The sequence below is a fragment of the Pithys albifrons genome, chromosome 2 (genome assembly GCF_047495875.1).
Source record: "Pithys albifrons albifrons isolate INPA30051 chromosome 2, PitAlb_v1, whole genome shotgun sequence".
NCBI lineage: Eukaryota > Metazoa > Chordata > Aves > Passeriformes > Thamnophilidae > Pithys > Pithys albifrons.
In genome coordinates this window covers 12,199,258-12,220,801 of record NC_092459.1, presented here as the reverse complement: position 1 = coordinate 12,220,801, position 21,544 = coordinate 12,199,258, and the positions used below count along the sequence as shown (strand labels likewise).

Sequence of the window (21,544 nt, the reverse complement as noted above, 5' to 3'; positions counted from 1 at the left end):
GCCTGTGCATTCTTTTTATATCTCCAGACAAGATTCTTAAAATGAAAGATTTGCTTATTTATCTGATTGGGGGTTTCATTGCATTGATTCTTAATGAGCCACCAGGGGGCAATAATTCCATTTCCTAAATTTTATCTTTTACCATCAAAACCTGCCAGAACAGTGGGTTCAGTAACATTTTTGAGGGATTATATGTGAAATTCAAAACAACTTCTAAAAAAAATTTCTTCCCTTGTGTAATTTAATATTTCATCCTGCACTACTTAAACATGTAGGTTTTACTTTTATTTTAAGCAACTGAAATTAGACTGCTTTGTAAAAGCTTTTACCAAAGAACCTCATGCAGCATTGTAATGGTGCAAGGTTTGGATTTCCTCAATATAGGATTTTTTTGTTGTTTTTATATTGCCATTGTAATATCAAAAATTTGTTTTGAGTGTCATTACTTTCCTATTATTTTTTTGATACACTAATATCCTATTAATATTTATTAGCCTATATATGTGATCCTGAAGTTGGGAATGATATCTCCTGACCAGTACCTTTATATCCTTTTATGATACGTTGTTGTTTTTTTTCTTTATGCACATAGTAGTTCCAGCTCACTGCAGTTAAAGCCAAAATTGCCTTCTGTAAAAAATCTTTACAATTCTGCATCAAATGCAATCTTTCCTTTCATAATAATAATCTCATAACTGGGTCTTCAATTAGGTGCATCTATATTGTTGAAAAGGTGAATCAGAGGAAATATCTTCCTGCAAAGATGCAAAAGTACATAATCATGAAAGATAGCAATAGCTGTAAGTATCTTTTTAAACTACATGGAATTATAGAATCATCCATAATTTTTGTATATTAATCTGTCTATCTGTATAAACTTCCAAGCCTCCCTAAGATCCTCACCACTGTATAACAATTAGGCATAAAGGTATACATTTTTATGCTGTAAAATGTAATTACTTAAATCTGTTTCTGGCAATAGTAGAGTCTTTCTTGATGTGCTCAGCTTAATCTGACTGAAAAAAAAATTGTTCCTGTATATGTGGCAAATAGTCATCCATTAATTTATGAAGACAGATCTCTTTATTTCTTCTCCTTCTTGTCTGAGTCTGAGGAATATCAAGTCAGTTAATCAGATCTGAACAGCCCAATGCTAAACAGCTTTCTTTTTTGTCTTGTCTACAATATCACTTAGAAGTCGTGGATTTGGTATGTTGGGTACACAGGGTTTGGCTCATGTTATAAACCAAAGTTCTTACTTTTTGTATCTGAAATTCAGAAAAGAAATTATATAGATAAAAATATACCCTCTCCAGGTGACACTAAGGGTTTTGTAAATAGCAAGTGCTTCCTGCATATAAACACTGGTGTCTTATTAAAAGGGTTCAGTGAATATTGTGTTTTTAGTAAGGTTTGGAAATCTGGCAGCAAGCCATCTGCCAGAGCCTGAGGTTTCTAAGCAAAGGTCTTAGCAGAGTCTGCTGAAGGTTTTCATCCATGCTAAGGAGTTTATAAACAGAAGGAGATTCCTGTTGCATAAGGGCATTACTGTATTTGTTGTTTGTATCTTTTGAGTTACAGAGGAGGTGCAAAATTTCCTGATGTATTTAATTTTGTCAGCTTTAAATGTATGAAAAGGTTGAAGTATGTCCTCGTGAAATGGTTATCTTTATATCTTGAGTTACAAAGTATCTTTGAAGATTTTTTTTTTTGCTTTTTTTGGTGTTAGTTTTTTGTCTTTTTTTTTTTTTACTTTAGGTGACGATTTCCCCATTTGTAGTTTTGTATTATTTACAATTAATTTTATTATTTAATTTTATCTCATAATATGAAAAAGTATTCTATAGCATCTACTTGAAAGTAGAGTAGCTTGCTGTTATATGTGCACTGAGGCTTTTGATTTAGCAGTCACTGTTGGTGGAGTTGTCTCTAATTGCATAAAAGTCATTCAAGCCCAACAGGGAAGTGTCTGGGTTGGCCACTGCCATCCTTTCTTCTTTCTCACTTTCTTATAGCAGTGAGAACTTGAAATGGATGAGAAACGTTGGGGTACCTGTTTGTGCTGAGGAAAGATAGAGGAGAAAGAGCTTCTGGGAAGGTGTGTTACCTGCCACTGGGAGACAAACTGTAAGTGGATGCTGGAAAAGCAGAAACCACTGGAAAAACTCGGGTAGTCTTTTTAATTTTGGAGGCATCTGGGTTACAACCATCCATGCTGTGCTGGTCCAGCCCGGTGCTTCCATGTCTCACCATTAGGGAGTAACCCCCCTTGTGAACAGGTCCCAGTGCTTCAGCAAGATCAGAGCACCTCTGACCCCAGAGTATCAAAGCTAAGCAGAATTTTTTGCCTCTCTTCTTTGCCTTCCCTTCCTCTGTCTTTGCCACTACAAACAAAATAGAAGGTTGCTATTACCACTGATAGCACAAAACGATTTGCCATTGTGGAATGGCAAAATTCAGTTTAACTACAGTACTGAGGAGCTTTAGAATCAACAAATCATTGAGGTTGGAAAAGACGTCTAAGATCACCAAGTCCAACCATTAACCCAACACTGCCAAGCCCACCACTAAACCATGTCCCTACATGCCACATTGGCACATCTAAATATCTGCAGGAATGGTGACTGAGCCTTTTCCCTGGTCAGCCTGTTCCAATGCTTGGCAACCCTTTCGCCAAAGACATTTTCCCTAATATCTAATCTAGACCTCTCCAGGTGCAACTTGAGGCTGTTTCCTTTCATCCTATGGCTTATTATTTGGGCAAAGACATCAGTACCTCCTTCACTACAACTTCCTTACATGTGATTGTAGAGACTGATAAGGTCTCCCCAAGCCTCCTTTTCTTCACCTTGGTGTGTTTCTGATCAGAAGGCGAATTCTAATAATGATAAATTATTTGATTGCAAATGATCTGATTATAAACCCTAGGAAAGAAAAGATGATCAGTTGTTACATTCTGCAGCAGTGAGTTCTACAATTTTGAGTTGTTTGAAAAGCACAACGTAATTTTGTTTCAAATATGCTCCCTAATCATGTCACTGGGTGCTCTGTAATTCCTGTGTTAAGGGAAACAGGGAGAACTTCTTTTCAGTTCACTTTTCTTCATACTATTCTCAGCATCACAGGTATTTAAAAGGTCAGTTATGTATTTTCCAATCTGAAGACTCATAGCCTATTTAATCTCTTTTGTGTGGAATTTATTTCAAATCCTTAGTCACTCCTGTATGTTGCTTTTTTTGTTCTGCTATAGCCTTTTCAAATGTGCCATTCAAAAGGAATAACACTTTAATTTGAAAGAAAAAAATAATAACAGAGGAAAAAGAACTTTTTTTTTCCCACATATGAGAACAGTAAGGCAGTGGAAGAGGCTGCCCAGAGAGGTTGTATAGTCTCCATCCTTAGAGGTTTCCAAAACACAACTGGATAACCCCCTGAGCAAACTCACCTCATAGCTGGCCAACCCTTCTTTGATTGGGACATTGGCTTAGACCCGTCCTGTGCTCCCTTTGAACATGAATTATTCCATGATCCTGTGAAAGATATCCAGGTAGAGTGCAAGAAGCCTACAAGTATAGTCTTAATACAATGTCAAACTGGTATTTCTACTTTATTCTCAATTATTTTCCTAACATTGTGTGTGCCTTTTTGATAACTAGTGAACATTGAGCTGTTGTTTTCAGAAAACTGTCTACAGTGCTCAGAAACGTCTTCACTATGTGGGCAAGAGCCCATCATTATGCACCAAGAGTTGGCAGCTGCAGCAACAGCAGGGTAAAAAGCATCAGAGGGTGGTACTGTGAATTGTGGCTTTGGCAGCAACATCCTTCCATTTTTGCTTTGCTATTTCCCTGAACCTGGACAAAAGGAGAGGAAGAAAGAAGTGTCTTTGGTATTGCCTAGTTCTGTGGCTGCTGCTGTTGGCTGAAGCAGTCGCAAAAACTGGTTCAAAGAGAAAGAGTCTGCTGTGAGGGGAAAGGATTGCACTTCATGGCACTGGTATTGCTCGTATAGTCCTGCACTGGAGAGACTGAGCAGAGCTGGAGCAGAGTTCTCTGACCATTCTTTCTTGTCCTGCTCTCTGGACAACTCTTTCTGGTAATTCTTTCTGGTCAGCTGCTTTTGATTTTCCACTGATCTCTAAATCTCTGTAAGTATCCATACTGTCAGCATCTTGGCTCTGACTTCCTACCCTGAGTGCCACTATGGCTTGTTAGAGCACACCCATTGTTTTTCATTTATTACTACTTAATGTATCCTGCCTTTTCAGTCATCTACTTCTGTGAGATACACCTGAATATTTCAGTTTTGTATTTGGGTATCCGGAATGATTTTCTGTCACTTCACTGTTCGGTGTTGTACAATGTTACAGCATTGTTGCAGCAGCATTCACTGTACCAGTCAGCCACTGGTGTTCCACTCATACACAACTCTTCTGGCACGGGTTTAAGCTATAGATTACATGCCTTAACCTTATAGCTAGTAGTTCAGCAGCTTCGTATTTGGGTGATATGTTACTTCCAAATGATCTGTCAATTCTAAAGCTTCCTTTGCTGACCATTAGAAAGTTCTGACCTTGAAAAGTTCTGATGTGACATGTCTGGAATGTTCTAGAAAAAGAATCTAGATGATTTTATAGATATATTTTAGTACCAAAAGGGATGAGAAATCTGTTTGTCTCTACTCATTTTAGCTGATTTTAGTTTCAAAGTTTACCTGTTGTTAAAATAAAAACTCTGCCTTAGTCCTTAGCACAGCTTAGGCGTGGTACTGTTGGTCCTTACGGTTTAGTAAAGGCTATTGAAAGTAGTGTGTATATTGGAAGTTGAAAGGGAATATTTCTCTACATAGTGCAAGATGGCATTAGTTTTTAAAAAGCCCATAATTGAGGAAGGAAAGTTTTGATTCTGGCAGCCTGGCTGTCAAAAGGTATCCAGTTCAGGTCTTTACTCTGGCTTGAGTTTTGAAAAATCTTTGCACTGGTTTGGAGATGGGATCTTTAAATTATGTGAGACATGCTGTGGTGCAAGTCTCTTGATCATGGAAAGAGGCAGCTTGCCTTTTTGCTGCAGCACAACACTGTAGCTCATTCTGAATTATTGTATGTATCAGATGTATTTGGTTAAGTTTAAAGTTTTCCAGGAGTTGCCCTGGCTGAGCCTTCAAGTGGGAGAGGGAATAGAATACTGCTGGGATACAGGTCTTGCTGCAGGGGAGAACATGGAAGAAGCTGCTCCTTTGAAGCACATGCTGGGCATATGAGATTTCACAAATCTGGATTATAACCTTTTCTGGGCAAAGTGACTGAGATTATTACGACAGAGTAAATAGATAAGTTTCTTAATTTCAGTTCATTAATTTAGGTTATCATTCTCAAGCTGGACAAAATCGGCGTTGGTTGCACTGGTTGCTGAGCTTGTCCTAGCACTGAATGAAGATAAAGACTATGTTCTGATTATTTTCAAATTGATCAAGAGTTTTATGAAGATTGATCAATAGATTGCTTTGATTTTGTGGATGTTGCTTAGAAGGTATCTTTTATTTGCTTGATGATCCAGGCATGGTGAGTGTTGTTTCTCTGGCCTGTGGACCACGTCTCTGCATGACCTTAGACTTGTCATGCCTCCTCCTTGTTCTATGAGGCAACTAACAATGAAGAAACCTGGGCTAGGATATCTAAAGTTTTAAGATGACTTGTAATTATTACCCCTTCACTGTGCCTGACCTTGGCTTTGCAGTAGCTAACTTGCTGCTTAATTCTAGGTACTTGGTAAAAGAGCCCTCATGAACTGAGTATCTAATGCATCTTCATACGTCACTGGGGAGAGCCAGGTGCCTCTCAAGGCCTCCAGAGGGAGATCCTTTCCACCTAACTAAGGTATTTAACCTTAAGCTGATAAGATCTTTTAGAAGTCTTCAGCATCACCTACCTCTCTCCACAGTCTCTGTAACAAACATAAACACTTCAGAAGGTCTATTTTATCATGTATCTAAAATTAGGTCATTAACAAGTACATGCTGGATAGCTGTAATTATATGTGATATTTGGGAGCCCCATGCTGGTTACCTGAAAGTGTTTCTAGTCATCATGACTTTTGAACATGAAAAAAGATCCCTTGAACACATTTGTCATTTAAGCTGAAAAGTCAGAGGACTTGTGCATGTGTTTTCTGTGACCTGATGGGATGATTTCATAGGTCATAATCTTAAAAAATACCTCTTGTTACTTTTTCACTTTCATTCTCTGTTGCATCATCAGATTATGTTGGTATTTAAGTTTGACTTTGTGGAGAAAAAGTTTGGAAGCTTTTTTTAAAAAAACAACTATTTAGAATATGGATTGAGAAACAAAGAACATAACCAATAGGTAAGCTGGATTTAAAAGATAACTAGCTATCCAGGGCACTTTTCTTTATCTGTATAGATTGCTTAAACTAATCTCCAAATGGCAGGCTTTGGCTACTGTGACTAGACTGTTTTTCACAGGCATTAAAAACCCCAAACTTTCCTATTTCTCCAGAAGACTTCCACTTTCCCTTCCTAGCCCTGGTCTTCCGTCTGCATCTTCTGTTTTGTAACTTTTTTTTTCCTCCCCCTCAGGCTGCTGAAATTGTCTGCACTTTAGACCCTAGAGCCACACAAGGCACGTCTAGTTGGGAAGATACCACATTGAGTGGGAAGCAGGGGTGAGGATACATGAGGCCGGAGAGGAAAAGGCGGGGGGAAGGGTGAGGGGTTGTATTCTTGACCTTAGGTAGCTGGTGCTGAGAGGTAGCGCATTGTGTGGGAGCACAGACAGAACTAGAGCTTGTGGCTGGGAAGGAGGGAGCAAGGAGGAGGGAGGAGGAGGCTGGAACAGCGAGGGGGGAGGAGGACGAGAGAGCAGCATCTCTATCTTTCTTTGCAGACCACGCTGCTAAACAGCGAGGGGAGGTTTATGCTTCCCTAATATCCATCACTCCCTGCTTCCAGCGTGGTCGCAGACTGAGCAACAAAGAGGGTCTCAGAGGTAAGATCCATGCAACTTGCAAAGCTGTAGCATCTGCCAAAATAAGGAGAAGCAGCAGCACCAACAATAGAGAGAAAAGATTATCAGCACCTGGGAACACTCCGAGACGGCGGGGGGGTAACGGGACGCCCTGAAGGTTAGGGAAGTGTTAGTCCCAGCACCAACAGGAACGGAGTGAGAGGGGAGCAGGTCCGAGGAGATCGGGATACCAGCCAGCAATATTTAGCAGTGGGCAGTTTGTGTCCCAACTCCTGTGTAGGAAGAGGGAATAGGGTAGCAGCACAACTGATACAGGGATAAATGAGATTTGAAAGAAGATGCAAATGGTTTATTTACCCAAAATACAGTTTTGGAGTGAACAAATCAATTAATTAATTTGTGTATTTCAGAAAAAAAAAACAAAAAAAATAAACCTTGAAGTTAAAAACTGAATATTGTTTTGAATTGTTTTTTACATGAAAGTTTGCTTTTTCATAATAGGACAATGTTTCAGTTCAGAAATGCATTTAATAGCAACAACAAAAAAAGGCAAAACTCCCAAATTAAATGTGGGAAGTTTAAAGTCAAATAAAATGGGCTGTTTGACAATTATTGTAAGAAAATATTTGTGATCCCTAAACAAGGTATGCTGTTTGACCTAAGAAAAACTGTTTCATTTTATTTAGAAAAAACCCATAATTTTGTGCTGGCCTGAAATGAAATTTCTAGTTGGGTGTAATTCATGCACTCAGACTAAACAATCAGCAATTTGGTTAGGTTTATTTATAAAGTTAACTGTTTATTTTTAGTTGTGGGTAGTGGAAGCTGAGATGAAAGAGACGGAAACTACAGCATCTATACAATAGGGACATTGATGCTTGCTGTTTGCTTGTGCTTTGTCTCATTTACTTTACTTTTTGAGGTATGGGCTGCATTGGTTTTGATGTAATACCTCATAGACTCTTCCGAATATTACTACTTAGTAAAATCTGTAGGGTCAGTGTTTGTTGTTAAACATGTTGAACCAATTACAGAGAAAATTGGCAGCGGTTTGGATGTCTTATGAATGAGAATCTTTAGAATCTAATTTTTAGATTTTTTTTTGCCATGAAAGACAGAATCATTCTGTAAAGGTGGACATTCTGGAATAATAGAATAAACTTCCATTCTTAATTGGAAGTGTCTGTGTTTTCATTAGGTAACTAGAATAGCTATAATGAGTTGGTTTAGTGTCTGAGTGAGGAAGTTGGAACCACCATTCTCTGCTTCATTGGGGAATTTGAAGGTGGGGGACCTGAGTTTGACTTGCTTTTTTGTCAGGGTAAATTTGGTGGTACCAGTGTGCATCTGGGTTCTGTACTGGTTGACTTTGCTGCATTTTTCTACCAAAAGAGGGAAAATACACATCACAGCAATGGGACTTTGCTTCCACCAGTTTTTACAATGCTCTTAATTGCTATTTCAGGGCTTATTTCATTTATATTATTATTTTCTGACAATAAATAACAGTCTGACATTGGTCACTGTGTCTGGTGTGGTAGTTGTCAGCTCCAGCTCTGAAATTTACTTAAGTCAGTAAAGAGTCAGAGGTTTTATTATAAAAGAAAAAACAAAATAACTTATTTTCCTGTCAGCCTGCCCCCTTGCTTACAAAACTAGTTTGGGTTTGTGTGGTATTTTTTAATCTTTCTTTTGTTTGACTAAATTCAGGAATGAATGATATATTTTGAAATCTCTTGTTCTGTCTTGTTCTTAATGTACAGCTGTTTAAGAAAACATTGAGTTAATTGAGACTTTAAACGTGATCTTCTGTTTCTTTAGAAAAAGTAAACATGCTACATACAAAACTGCCTATTTTTTAATTGATTTTTTTGGTTTTGATTACAGTTTTGATTTTCTGTGGCTTCTGCTAAAGAAATGGCATGTTGTCACTTTGGAAAGGTTTAACTGTGCTATGTGCATAAAAAGCCAATAACAAAACAAGCTAACACAAATCTACTACTGCAGGTAACTTTCCTTTGAAGCTAACATGCTTTTCTTGTTAGGTATTGTAGGTATTGTTCTCTTAAAACAACCTTCTGTGAATCGTATTGTTCTTGAAGTTTATAAGGGCTGGATGCACAGCTCCCTGAAGTCAGGAAGAGACATTCCATTGACTTCAAATGGCTTTGGATCAGGCCTGTCACGTGAGATTAGCTCCTGACAGAAGATGTTATAAGCACAAGCCTAGAAAAGAGTGATTTAGGGATGGAATTTCACTTATGCTGTGATCATCTTTACTTTGTTAGGCACCGTGTTTTTGAAGCAATGGTTCATTTGTTTTCTGTTAAAAATGGTGTATTTCTTGGTGTTGGAAATATATAGTTTTGCAGAAATTTTCTTCTAACTTAGATCTTGAATCTATTGTGTATTTGTGTCTGTATTTAAATACCTTGTTAAAGTAGTGTGAATACAATAGCTCAGAATCTCTTAGATGGGATTTTATAACATCAATACTATCCATGATATGCACAAAGTTAAGGAAAGACTTTTCTAATGTGAATTCACAAATTAAAAACAGTGGTTTTAATTCTGTTTTTATGCTGTTAAACTAAAAGAATGTATTCTGTATAAGAAACTAATGACTTCCATAATTACATAATTACTCTTTTAATAAAACAACACCTGCCCCCGAAACCCAGAACAGATTACTCTGTAAAATGTGAAAAGTGGCAAAGTCAGAACTGCTGCTTTTCTGCATTTGAAATGTATGGAAATTACACAATGTAAAAGTAACCACAAGAAAAACAGTATAATTTTGTATAACAAAATAAAGTGGGAGCATTTTACAGCATGAGTTATATTAGGTGAAATTTGGACTAGGAACTTGTGAACTGTCAAATGTGATTCTTAATAAATCAAAGCCTGTCAGACTCCCAGACCCTCTAGTGATACAGGGCATCATTATCTATAGGTGAAAATTACCTTTGTTTCTTATTGACTATGGCCCTTCTAATGAATACAAAGTCTGCACAGTGAATGATAAGTGATGTCACTCCTTTTTTTCACCTTCATACAAAATGAAGCATTTACTTCCAGCGGAGATCATAATTTCTTTAACTGTAGCTGAAGATTCCTTGCTTTTTTCCTCACTTAGACTGTGGTTAATGATTCAGTCAGTCAGCAACTCTGCATAACTCTTCAAAGTATCTCTAACACAGACTGTGGTTATTTACTAAGGAAATCCAGTCCTGATGTTCACTTTATAGACGTTTGCAGCTGTACTTTTATAATTATACCTAAGGATTCCAAAGAACTTTATTTTGTTTTTCAGTTTGCCTTCATTTGCCATTATCAGTGCCTTTCATGCTTGAATGTTTTTCTGAAGAATAAAGAAAGTCTAAAAAGTAACACTGCCAGTGGTGTATCTCTGAAGAAACGGTTATATGAAACTTGCCCTTTAGACATTGCATACCATAGAAAAAGTGCTGTAAAGTATTGAGTATTATATGAAGAAAATACCCTTTTTCTAGCTAAACAGCACAGCAGTTCTCTGTGTACTAAAAGCATGTAATTATATTGATGTAATATTTATGTAATTATGCAGTAGATAGAATTGAAAAATTATTTATAGAGAGTATATTAACATCACAGTCATAAAAGTAGTCAATACTGGCAAAGAATTGCAATCAAAGCTGTATGTATATAGGTATGAGAATTCATCCCAGTACTTAACTTATGATTCTTTTAACAATTTTTGTGTTGTTTTAAGTGGTTGCCTGCAAAATGTATCCTTGTTTGTCATCTAGCTGTCTTAGTTTTTAGAGTTTCTTAGTGGGAAAGTGTTTTAATGAGAGGGAGAAAATACATAGATTTTTCCTTTTGGATGGGAAGGTTTTATTTCCACAATGTTTCTTATTCCTTTTCCAAGGATAAATGTTTATTTAAAATAAAAGTAACAATCCAATCCTATCCTATCATGCCCTGTGAAGTTCTAACGTCATTTTACAGTGCTTGGATATGATAAGCAAGTTTCTAATGGTTATGACTGTTTTGATCATACAAATCCCTATTTACTGTGTGTCTGTATTAACTGGAAGATGACCTGAATGGGGATAGAGGCTAGTTTGAAAGCACCCATTTTGCTTCTATCAACGAGAAGTTTGGTGCATTAAAAAAAAAAAAATAGAATTTTCTGACTTGGAACCACATTTTCACATGTTTTCAAAATGTCTGTATTCTCCCAGTTTCTCTATGCACTAGAGATCAAGTACAAAGGCTACCACAGAGGTGTCAAACCGTACATAGAATGGTGGATAAAACTACATTTCACTGGTGTAATTGTTCAGGAGGTATGAGTAGTGAAAATACTTTTGAACACAAGGATGATTTGGAAGTTACCAAAAAATTGTAAAGATTGTTTCGTTCTTATCTGATAGCTATTTTCATTATTTTCACTCCAAAAGTAACAAAATTGTTGATTTATTATGTAAATGCATAATAATTTTTTTTTAAAGAAAACATATTTTACTTACTAGACTGCAGTGGAAAGGATGGTTTAGTTAAGTGAGAGATCCAGATCTTAGTGGCATTTTTGTGTAGGCAGAGCTATAAATGATTTCAAAGAATCACAGAATGGGTCAGGTTGGAAGGGACCACAGTGGGTCATCAGGTCCAACCTCACTGCTCAGGTGGGGTCATCCTAGAGCATGTCGCACAGGGTTGCATCCAGACAGTTCTTGAGTATTTCCAGTTAGGGAGACTCCACAACCTCTCTGGGCAATCTGTTCCAGTGCTCAGTCACTCCCACAGTAAAGAAGTTCTTCTTCATGTTCAGATGGAACTCCTTGTGTTCCAGTTTCTGCCTGTTGCCTCTTGTCCTGTTGCTGAGATAGGTCAAGAGTGGTCTAGCAATGATGTCTAAGGGAACTATCATTCCCTCACTTCTCATGGGTGCTTCCCATCGGGGCCCATGGACTTGTGAATGTCAAGTTTGACAAAACAGTCTCTTACTCAATCCTCCTTGACCGAGGGAAGCCTTCCTCCAGGGCTTCTCTCTGGTTTCCAGGGTCAGGGATTCCTGAGAGCAAACCTTGCAGTCAAGACAAAAGCAATGAAGGTGTTCAGTATCTCATCCTTCACTGCAACCTGTTTTAAGGGTCCCTTTCCCATTCAGTTGTGGACTCATATGTTCCTCAGTATTCCTTTTTGTTAGTGAAATATTTGAAGAAGTCTTTGATGGGTAGTGTTTAGTTTTCATTTTATTCTATGAAAACTCTTCTATCACAGGTGCGTATACTGCTTTACATTGTCGTTTCCCCCTTCATACTGTTATATTACCACATTTTTTGTCATCTGTCATTTTTTGTGTAAGGAAGGGCACAGCATTCACATCAGTGGTAAATATGTCTCTGCTACTGAGAGGACCTTGGAGAAACACAACCATAAAGGAAAGGAGATAAACCAAGTCTCACCTTCTCAGCATCAGACAAACATTTGACCCAATATCCAGCCCCCCTAGCTATGATACAAGCATCTTACACACTTTCTACACAGTGTTGTGGTATATATCCTGCTTTGAAGTTCATGTGATACTGAAAAAGTAGGAGAGGAATCTTGATGATGTACTGGAGTGCTCTGCCTCATGGTGGGGTCCTCATTTTGAACACAATTGATAAGGAGTATGTCCTAAGCAGTTGCATTAGTCCAATCCCATGTGTGTAATACATGGCTGAGCATTGTGGGGGTCATGAGATATCAACCAGGTCTACTCATGAAAGATGGTGGCTGAGGAAAAGCCAATGCAAAGTGCACATTCTGTATTTAGAAGACCTTTCAAAGACCTGGAAATGTCCCCCTAAACGCGGTGAAGCAAATCTGGGTGTAAATCACAGAGGGTGTTAGGAAAGCTCTAGTCTTCTACTGATACTGCAGTCCATTCCCTAGGGACAGATAGGCTTCCACAATATGAAACAAGAGTGCAGCTATAGTTTTATACAGTCTGCATAGTAGTTAAATTAAACTGACTGGGGGTAAGACCACACACAAATAGTTACATCAGGTCCATGGAGACCCAACAGAGGCCTAGAGGCACTTTGGCCAAGCACCAGGTGATGTGAACAGGGCCCTGCAGTCTGGACACAAGCAGTTCTCCATCCCTTGACATAAAGGCCAGGCATCTCTTCCTGGGTCAGATGCTTGTAGCAGTGGAGGTGTAAGGTCATGTTGACAGGCCAGTCTGGGTGTGAAGTAATGGCGTGTAGGATGGCACCAAGAAAACAAAACTTTATGGATGGTGCCATTCTCACTTCAAATTAGCTATATTGCTTCACTGTGTTTTCACTGCTAGGTGGCATTGCTTTTGCATGTAATGTTCTCTGGCTATGTCTAAAGAGACACTTTTTCTAAAGGAAAAAGGCTATCTTGAATTCAAGCTAAATCTTACTGAGTTGGAATGATCCCTTTAATCTTTGCAAATGAGGTCTTAATCTAGATGGATTCCTGAAGTTTGGGGTTTTTTTCCATTGTGTGTTTCTGTGGATGCAAGATGAAATTAATTTTTCTTTTGAAGGTGCAATTTCTGGTATATCCAATTAGAAATTGCTTTCACAGTTGTATTTTTTAGGTTATGTGATGAGAGTCTGGAAACACCTGATGACTGACAGAAGGGAGAAAGAAGTCTGACAAAGAGCAGGACTGCAAAGGAATAATCTGTTCAGTTTTATGTGTTCTACCTGCATCAGAATTAAGTGTAACTGCAGGCAAAGAATTGGCCTGTACTCAGGGCTGTGTATAAAAGCATGCACATGAAAAGCTAGTGTGCTTTACTAAGGCCTTGTTCACACGTCTTCTTCTGACTGCTACTGTGCCGACTGAGAAAGTTCCTGTCCCTCGTTACTCCTATTGCACTTCTGTCACAGGTTGTCACGGGTGCCTCTGCCAGGTGAGCTGCTCCTCTGCGTGGCTCCTAATCCCTTTTGCTTGAAATGAATGGGGTGGTGAAGGTCTATTACTAGAACAGTGTTAACCTTTTTTTACTAAAGTGCATCAGGGACTGCTCACAAGAAAAACAATGTGGGTAAAACCGGCAGGGCAGTAATTTCCAACATCAGAGCAGTAATGAACCTGTGTAAAATAGATTGTCATTGTTGAGTAGACACTGCCAGAAATGGAAGTCTTTTTTCAGTCTTTTCCTCTTGTTACATAGGTATCACCTTAGGTTTTTATGTATGTTGCCTGTTTGGGGATAGTTTCTTTTCCATGGTCAGGATTCAGTTAAATGAAAATACTTACATTCTTGTGGTTCATGAGAGCTTTTTTTACCCTGATTTAAGTTGATCTGTTTTACATTTGTGTTGGAGCTGCTCTGAGGGCTCTATACTGATTCATAAGCAAGTTCCCAGTTTTGCTTAAATACATGCAATTTATTTTAAACATAACAAGAGTAATCACAGAACAAGAATCCTCAGGTTCTGGTTTAATTCAAACCCCACCAAAACCAGAAAGATCAATTCTAACAGCCCTTAAATGGCTATCATCAGCATTTGTCTTGACAATTGTATGAATTCTAAAACTTAAAAAATGCCCCCTTTTTTTCCTTGTTAACTACACTTTTTTCCCCTGCTGGTATATCTTTTTATGCTAGTAAATTAATATAGAGGAGAAGGGAGTTTCTAAAGGTGGCAAGACTCTTGGTCATTCAAATCACACTCCATTCCTTTCCTGAATTCAGTTTCACTCTCTTCTGACAGACATCTATAAATAGTAAAAAGTAAAAATCTATAAAAAGTAAATAAACATTGGCTGAGGTGGGTAGACAATACTAGGTGATTTAGAACTGGCTTTAAAACAAGCATTATAAATCCCAACATTTGTATTATAAATTATTAATTGTTTTATTTTTAAAATGTTGACATGTATGCTTCCTTTATCTGTTGTGTTAATGCTGATATGTCATTGACTTTTAAATTAGGAGGATTATTAGTGTAGAAAAATCGTATGGGTGCCCGTTAAAAAAAAATCAATGAAAACCAATTTACTCCTTGGCCATAATTCATCAAACTTAGTTTAGAAGATTGTATACTGTGAAAGGCACCAAATTTTCGACCAAACTTCGTCCTCATTAGCAATAGAAGTGCATGGCAGGGTATTATTTTAGCCGTGTGCTGCAGAAGTTGTTGTCAAAGCACAGGAGACCACATACACTACTTTGGCTAAACTCCTATTTTGTGCATACTTATGGATTGTCAGCAGGTTGGTCTTGTTTGACTTATTACTTATATATGTGTTTTGGCTTACATATCTAAAGTGAGTTTTCAACAGGACCTCACAAGGGAAAAGGTTGTTTCTCTAGATGTTTTCCTGAGTTCCCAGTATCTTGCCTAGATATGTATTAGTTTTATTTGACCATTTTCTTCAATTTTAATTCCTCAGAAAGGGTGAAAACAAAATTGCTTGAATAAAAGTACTTATGGTACAAAACTATGCTGGTAGTTTTGTGGAAAATGTATTCTTTAAATATTCTGGGAAACAGTGGGAAACGGATCCAATTACTAATCACACAGTGTGTAGAGAGGAAAAATGCTTGAAAAATGTTAAAATCATGTTGCTGTTGGTTTTTTAATATGAATGGATAGAAATTTGTATCCGTCCTTAAAATACATCAGACACAGCATTTAACGTGTGTATTTATTGAGTGAAGTTATGTTAGTAAGCAACATCTGCATGGCAGTGGACTTACTGCATGTAAGTAGAATTCTGAATGACACTGACTGGGTAGAAATATTGTGGGCACTTGTGCACAACATGGCACCATCAAGGCACTCTAGACAGAGTGGTTTTCTTTTAGAAAGTAGATGTTTAAGAATGGTTTAAAAACCAGCAAATTGAAATTTTGCTTCTTGATACTTTTCTTTCTATTCTCTGTAAAATTTTCTCAGCATTCCCACTGGTATATTATAGGACACAAAGCAACTATGAAAAGGAACATAAATCCTTAGTTTACTGGCTAAATTTGGAAAGAATTTTTGACATTTCTGACCATCCTTCAAATAAGGATGTCAGAGTGCAGAGGTCAGGGTATAGAAGCCTTGGGATATCAAAAGGTGGTGAGAAGAATGGCTGGGATTTCCAGCAGCCTCAGAGAACTCTTTTGTCTCTAGTGGTCAGTTGTCGAGGATGATGCCTGTGGACATCAAAGAAATGTCTAAACAGTGTTATCTAGGCCTGTCCTTTGCCCCCTGCCATGTAATGGGCCTCTTTTCAGGAAAACATTGGGAAAGCTGAGAAAGCGAGTTGTCCTATCCTAGTGCTATTAATTCAGCAAGAAAGCAGATCAATAACATTTGCACTAACCAGTAAAACAATCTGTTAGTTTCTAAAAATGCAGATTAGTCAAGCCTATAAGTTAAACATTGCACATCGAAGAATCAATCTTTTTTCATAATGTAAACATAATGAGACCTTACTTTTAAAGAATTCCTTTTTTGTCCTCTTGGACATATTATGGAGAACTGTTCTGAGACAATGAAACAAAACTAACTCCCCACCTTTCTTTAACACTTGCAAAGAAGTTTGGTTTGTGGATTTTTTGTTTGTTTGGTTTTATTTATGGATTGTATGTATTGGGAGAGAAAAAGATGATATTTTATGCAATTCATGCTTAAAATATTGACTTTGATATCTGGAAGAGTTATGCCTCACTTTCAAGATGGATTGCTTTCTTCAGCAACAAGTAAAAGTTACAGTATCAAAACCTGTACCTAATATATTTCAAATCCTGTATTGCCCATTCACCCTTTTGTTGTACTGGTGAAGGAACAGCCATTGCAAGCTGTTTGTATTAAATGCAATAAAAATATTCTGAGAATGTTATGAGAAAAAAAAATCCTGTTTGCTCCTTGTCAATTTGGATTTCTTTTTAGAGATCAGAGCTCTTTAAACCCCCAGTTTTGCAGAGGTATCACAAGTTTTAGTGGCAAACAGCTGGGATAACAGTCTGGACCCCAGTCATGTGAGAGCTCATTAAACCTGAAATAGGGAGCAGCAGAGAGGAAGGCAGTCTAGAAATGGGACTGTGCTGGTGATTCCTGTGAACCAAGCTGGTTTTTTCAGCTAATCCAGAGCCAGTGATAGTGCCTGTATCATTATGCAATGCTGCTGCCATTCTTGAACTAAGTAGACAAAATGTAAAAAACATTCTTTACAGGACTGAGGGCTGAGTAGAACTTCTGGCTATGGGTCAGACTCTAGGAATATGTAATAAAACGTGTTTTTAGGATTCATTGCTGCACACATTTGGCTAAGAGTATAACATTAAATAGAATATACTTGTAATCTTTACTAAATTTAGACCACATCAATACACATAATTGCATTATTGTCATAAGGAAACTGCATGAATTCAATATGAAGATACTTAAGCCAAATGGTAATCTAAGTATTAAAAGTAAAGCTGAGGTTGAATCAATAACACTATTAAATAGAGGAAATTGGAGCTGGGATTTGCCAGCACGTAGTTACATGACATCTTTAAGTAGAGCTAAAGGTGTGATCTGTTTTTGAAAGCCTGAAATTAAAATGTTTAAGGAGCATTTGCTTATATACCATATTTCCTTTTACTGTAATTTAGGACTGAAGAGAAAACTTTGATATAAATGTATGTATTGGGATTCTGTTGCAACATTTTTGTAACAGGGGGCCTACAGGGATGGCTTCTGTGGGAAGCTGCCAGAAACTTCCCCATGTTCATCAGGGCCAATGCCAGCTGTCTCCAGGATGGACCCACCACTGGCCAAAGCCAGTCCAGTCAGGAGTGATAGTAACACCTCTGTTGATAACATTTTTAAGAAGGGGAAAAAAAAGGTTTGGGGCAGATGAAAACTGCAGTTGGAGAAAAGTGGAGTGAGATTATGTGAGAGGAACAGCTCTGCAGGCACCAAGGTCAGTTGAGAGGGAGATGGAGGAAGTGCTCCAGGTGCTGGAACTGAGGTTCCCCTGCAACTTGTGGAGGACCATGGGAGTGCAGAGATCCACCTGACCCATGGAGGAGACTCATGCTGGATCCTAACCCTAACCCTAACCCCCATTCCCTGACTCTCTGTGCTGCTGGTGGGGAGGAGGTAAAACTTGGGAAGAAGGGAGGCATGAGGGGAAGGTGATTTTAAGATTTATTTTACTTCTCATTATCCTGCTCTAACTGTTTGTAATAAATTTAATTCATATCCCCACTTTGATTCTGTTTTGCCCATGGTGGTATCAGCAAGTGATCTCTCTTCCAGTCCTTACCTCAGCTCAGGAACCCTTCATTATATTTTCTCTTTTCTGTCCAGTTGCAGAGGGGAGTGATTGAGTGGCTTCGGTGGCTACTTGTCATCCAGCCAGGGTCAACTCACCACGACGTAAGAGTTAATTTTGAGAATGTTTATAATAATATCACTGTTGCTACACTAAAGTTTATATCAAATAACAAATGGATCTTTGTGATTTATTTGGAGGGATATTGCACTTGAAAACTGGCATTTTGGGCAGCTAGATGATTCATCTTTACTTATCTTCCTATATCCTCATCCAGTAAAGAAGATGAAGAGCTACAGATTTGCTTGCATGCCTGAGTGACCACAGAGAGGCTACATGCTGTGTTCGTTTTCATTGCTATGCTTAAGAGTCAAGAACAAATGTTTTTCACTCTTATTGTATGGATCTTGAACACCAATACTGCAGCTTGTGTATTCCACAGTTAATACATTTTATAATATGTAATACAGTGCTACTTCTAGAAAAACACAAAGTATTGCATCTCCTATAATGTTTTTGTAACTTTTTTCTTACTACACCTGTGTTCTTTCTTGTCATCCTGATTTTGCCAACATCTCTGTCCCTAGCTTTTCACAAGGCAATATTTTCAATGACTGAAGAACATCCTTCTCTCTTAATTGGAGAGATATGGGTTTGATAGATGGACTTTTCAGTGCATGAGGAATTGGTCCTTTAGCAGGGCCTGTTGCCATAGGACAAGGGGTAAAAGAGGTCAAATGGAGATTAGATATAAGGAAGATTTTTTTTTATTATGAAAGTGGTGAAACACTGGCACAGGTTGCCCAGAGCGGTGGTGAATGCCCCATCCCTGAAAATGTTCAAGGTTAGGTTGTACAGGGTTCTGAGTGACCTGAGCTAGCTAAGTATGTCCCTGCTTATTGCAGGGAGGTTGCACTAGATGACTTTTAAAGGTCTCTTCCAACCTGAACTATTCTATGATTCACTGTTTTTCCTCATAAAAGGCAGAGCAGCCACTGGAGTTATCATGTGACAGAACTAAAATGAAAAATAGCTGTCTTTTAGTATTTGTTTTCCTGTGGTTTTAGGGATTTTTTGTTTGACTTCCTGTGCTTTTGCATAGTACTCTGTCCTATGCATATGCTTGTTTTCATCATAAAAGGTGGCCTAAATCTCACTTCTAAGCTATATCATGTATGAAACCTGGGTGTATGTGATCTGGCACAATTACATTAAATAGTCAATCTTGAATTTTGCAGTAATTTCTGAAAAAGTGGTCTCCTATAGTTTAACAAGTTTTTGTTCTGACAGTCTTTCAGAAGAGAGTTTTGACTGTGGACAGCTAGAGATGCATTGATTACTGATATCTTTAAATTTTGTCACAAATTTATGAGAACGAACTGTATGGAAAATGTGTTACTTTCCACAGGAGAGTGCACAGGAATTCGAGTAACATGAAAATAATAAGTGCTGCTGGGTAGTACAGGTTTCATGTTCAGAGAAGTTGCAGCCTAAGTTCAGATGATATTTTGCAACAAACTGTATCAGCTCCCATACAACAAAGAAGTTCTTATCTTTAATTTCTTTATTTTAAATTAATGCTTGTTACTACTTAGCTCTTCTTTTTTATGTGTGCTGAGTTTCATGTCTAGTCTGATTTGCCTCAAAAAATGAAGAGCAAAAGTTGAGCAGTGCTCATTGACACTGCACAATGACGAGACAGAGTAACAGATGAAGTAAAAGCAATTTAAAATACCCAAACTAATAATGATACACATAAAAAATGTGAATCTCTTTGTGAGGAGAATGGGAAAAGCCTAAAGACATTTGCTGCTGAGTGGCCTGAGCAGCATGTCACCTTCAAGTGGTGGTGTGTGTAACCAAAGGCAGGGAAGAAAGAGAAGGCTTAAATCACAGTTTGGACAATCTACTCACAGAAAATCAGGAGCTGATGTAGAAGCTTTACCAAGATAATGAATCAGATATTCAACTTTCTCATGCATTTACTTAATCTATGCAGTTGAAAGGTAAAAAAAATGATGTCTCTTCTCATGGTTGCATGGATATATGTGCAGCTGCAATATAACCACTGCAGTGCCTCTGGGTTTACAACAGTCTCAAAATGCAACTTCTTAATCATTCAGAACAATAGAATTTTAAACCCTAATGGCATCTAAGTGTCGGTATTAGTTGTTTCATTGCTGAACATTCCAGTTCTTGGAAAGGAAAAGTAGGTGGAAGTGGAGTGTGTATATCACTTTCGGGGAGGGCATTGAGAGTAAAAAGTTTTAAAAAGATGGTGAATAGAAAAGAAGTCAGAGAAAGTAGGATGAAGAAAGGAAAAGTGTGAGCAGAGTGCACATGGACTCAAAGGCAGAGCCTGCAAAACTAAGTAAAACAGTTTGTGGTGAGCACAGGGACTTCCAACTGGAGTGGTTCCTGGTGCAGTTTTGGCCTGTGGCAGGCAAGAGTCTTCCAGGCAGTGCCAGGGCTGGGAATGGCAGGCACCAGGGATTGTTTCAGAGTGGATGAACCTCACATGCTGTCCCAGCAGTCTTTTCCCCACTAAAACATTTTCACAGCCGTTCAGTTTCATGCTGTGAAAGCATCACTATGATGACTTGCAGCACAGCACTGACATTGATTAAAAATTCTGACTCAAACCATGCTTAATAGGCCCACAAAACCATAGAACACTACATGTGTCCAAAGGAGCAAGCACGGTTGTGCCACAGAACAACCAGTGGCCTTGTTTTATTCATCCATATAGACATGGCAAAGGGTCAACATTCCCTGTTTGGATGTAGCTGGCTATTGGGGTTCCTGTGAAGCTGCAATCTCATGTGAATGGGAGTGCCTGCCTTGTTGAGTAATGGCAGGGGCTTCATCTGTATAGGCCTTCCAATAAATGCATTTCTGTGGAGTCTACTGCTAAGGACTGTTGAATATGACATAATGTTACTGATAACAATAATTATATAGTTATATTACTGCGTAAGGGACATATTTTGTCTTTGCCTCGTGCAAAATCTTGTGAGGTTGTGCAGGTAGAGTCATCAGTCTCAATTGGTGAAGGAAACTACAGTATAGGCAAGTGTCATATTATGCACTAATGACTGAGCCTCAGCCTAAGAACATGTAAGACCGAGTGTGTAGATGTTGATGGGTATGTATGGTAGTACCTATCCACCTGATTTATTTTTATCCATCACTGGGATATAGCTATTGCTTAAAAAGAGCTTCTAATAGCATACTAGGACATCATTGTCTGAAAAAACTAAGGAAGTGATAAGCCTAATTTATTTA

At 38.1% G+C, this 21,544-nt stretch overlaps 1 protein-coding gene across 1 annotated transcript in view; it reads left to right on the top strand.

The window, feature by feature from the left end:
• The first annotated feature begins 6,917 nt into the window (after positions 1–6,917).
• GREB1 (growth regulating estrogen receptor binding 1) overlaps positions 6,918–21,544 on the top strand; it is an 87,207-nt gene continuing 72,580 nt past the window's right edge. The window contains exon 1 of the mRNA XM_071547802.1: positions 6,918–7,006. The gene's annotated coding sequence lies outside the window, so the exon portion shown is untranslated. The remainder of the gene's footprint in view (positions 7,007–21,544) is intronic.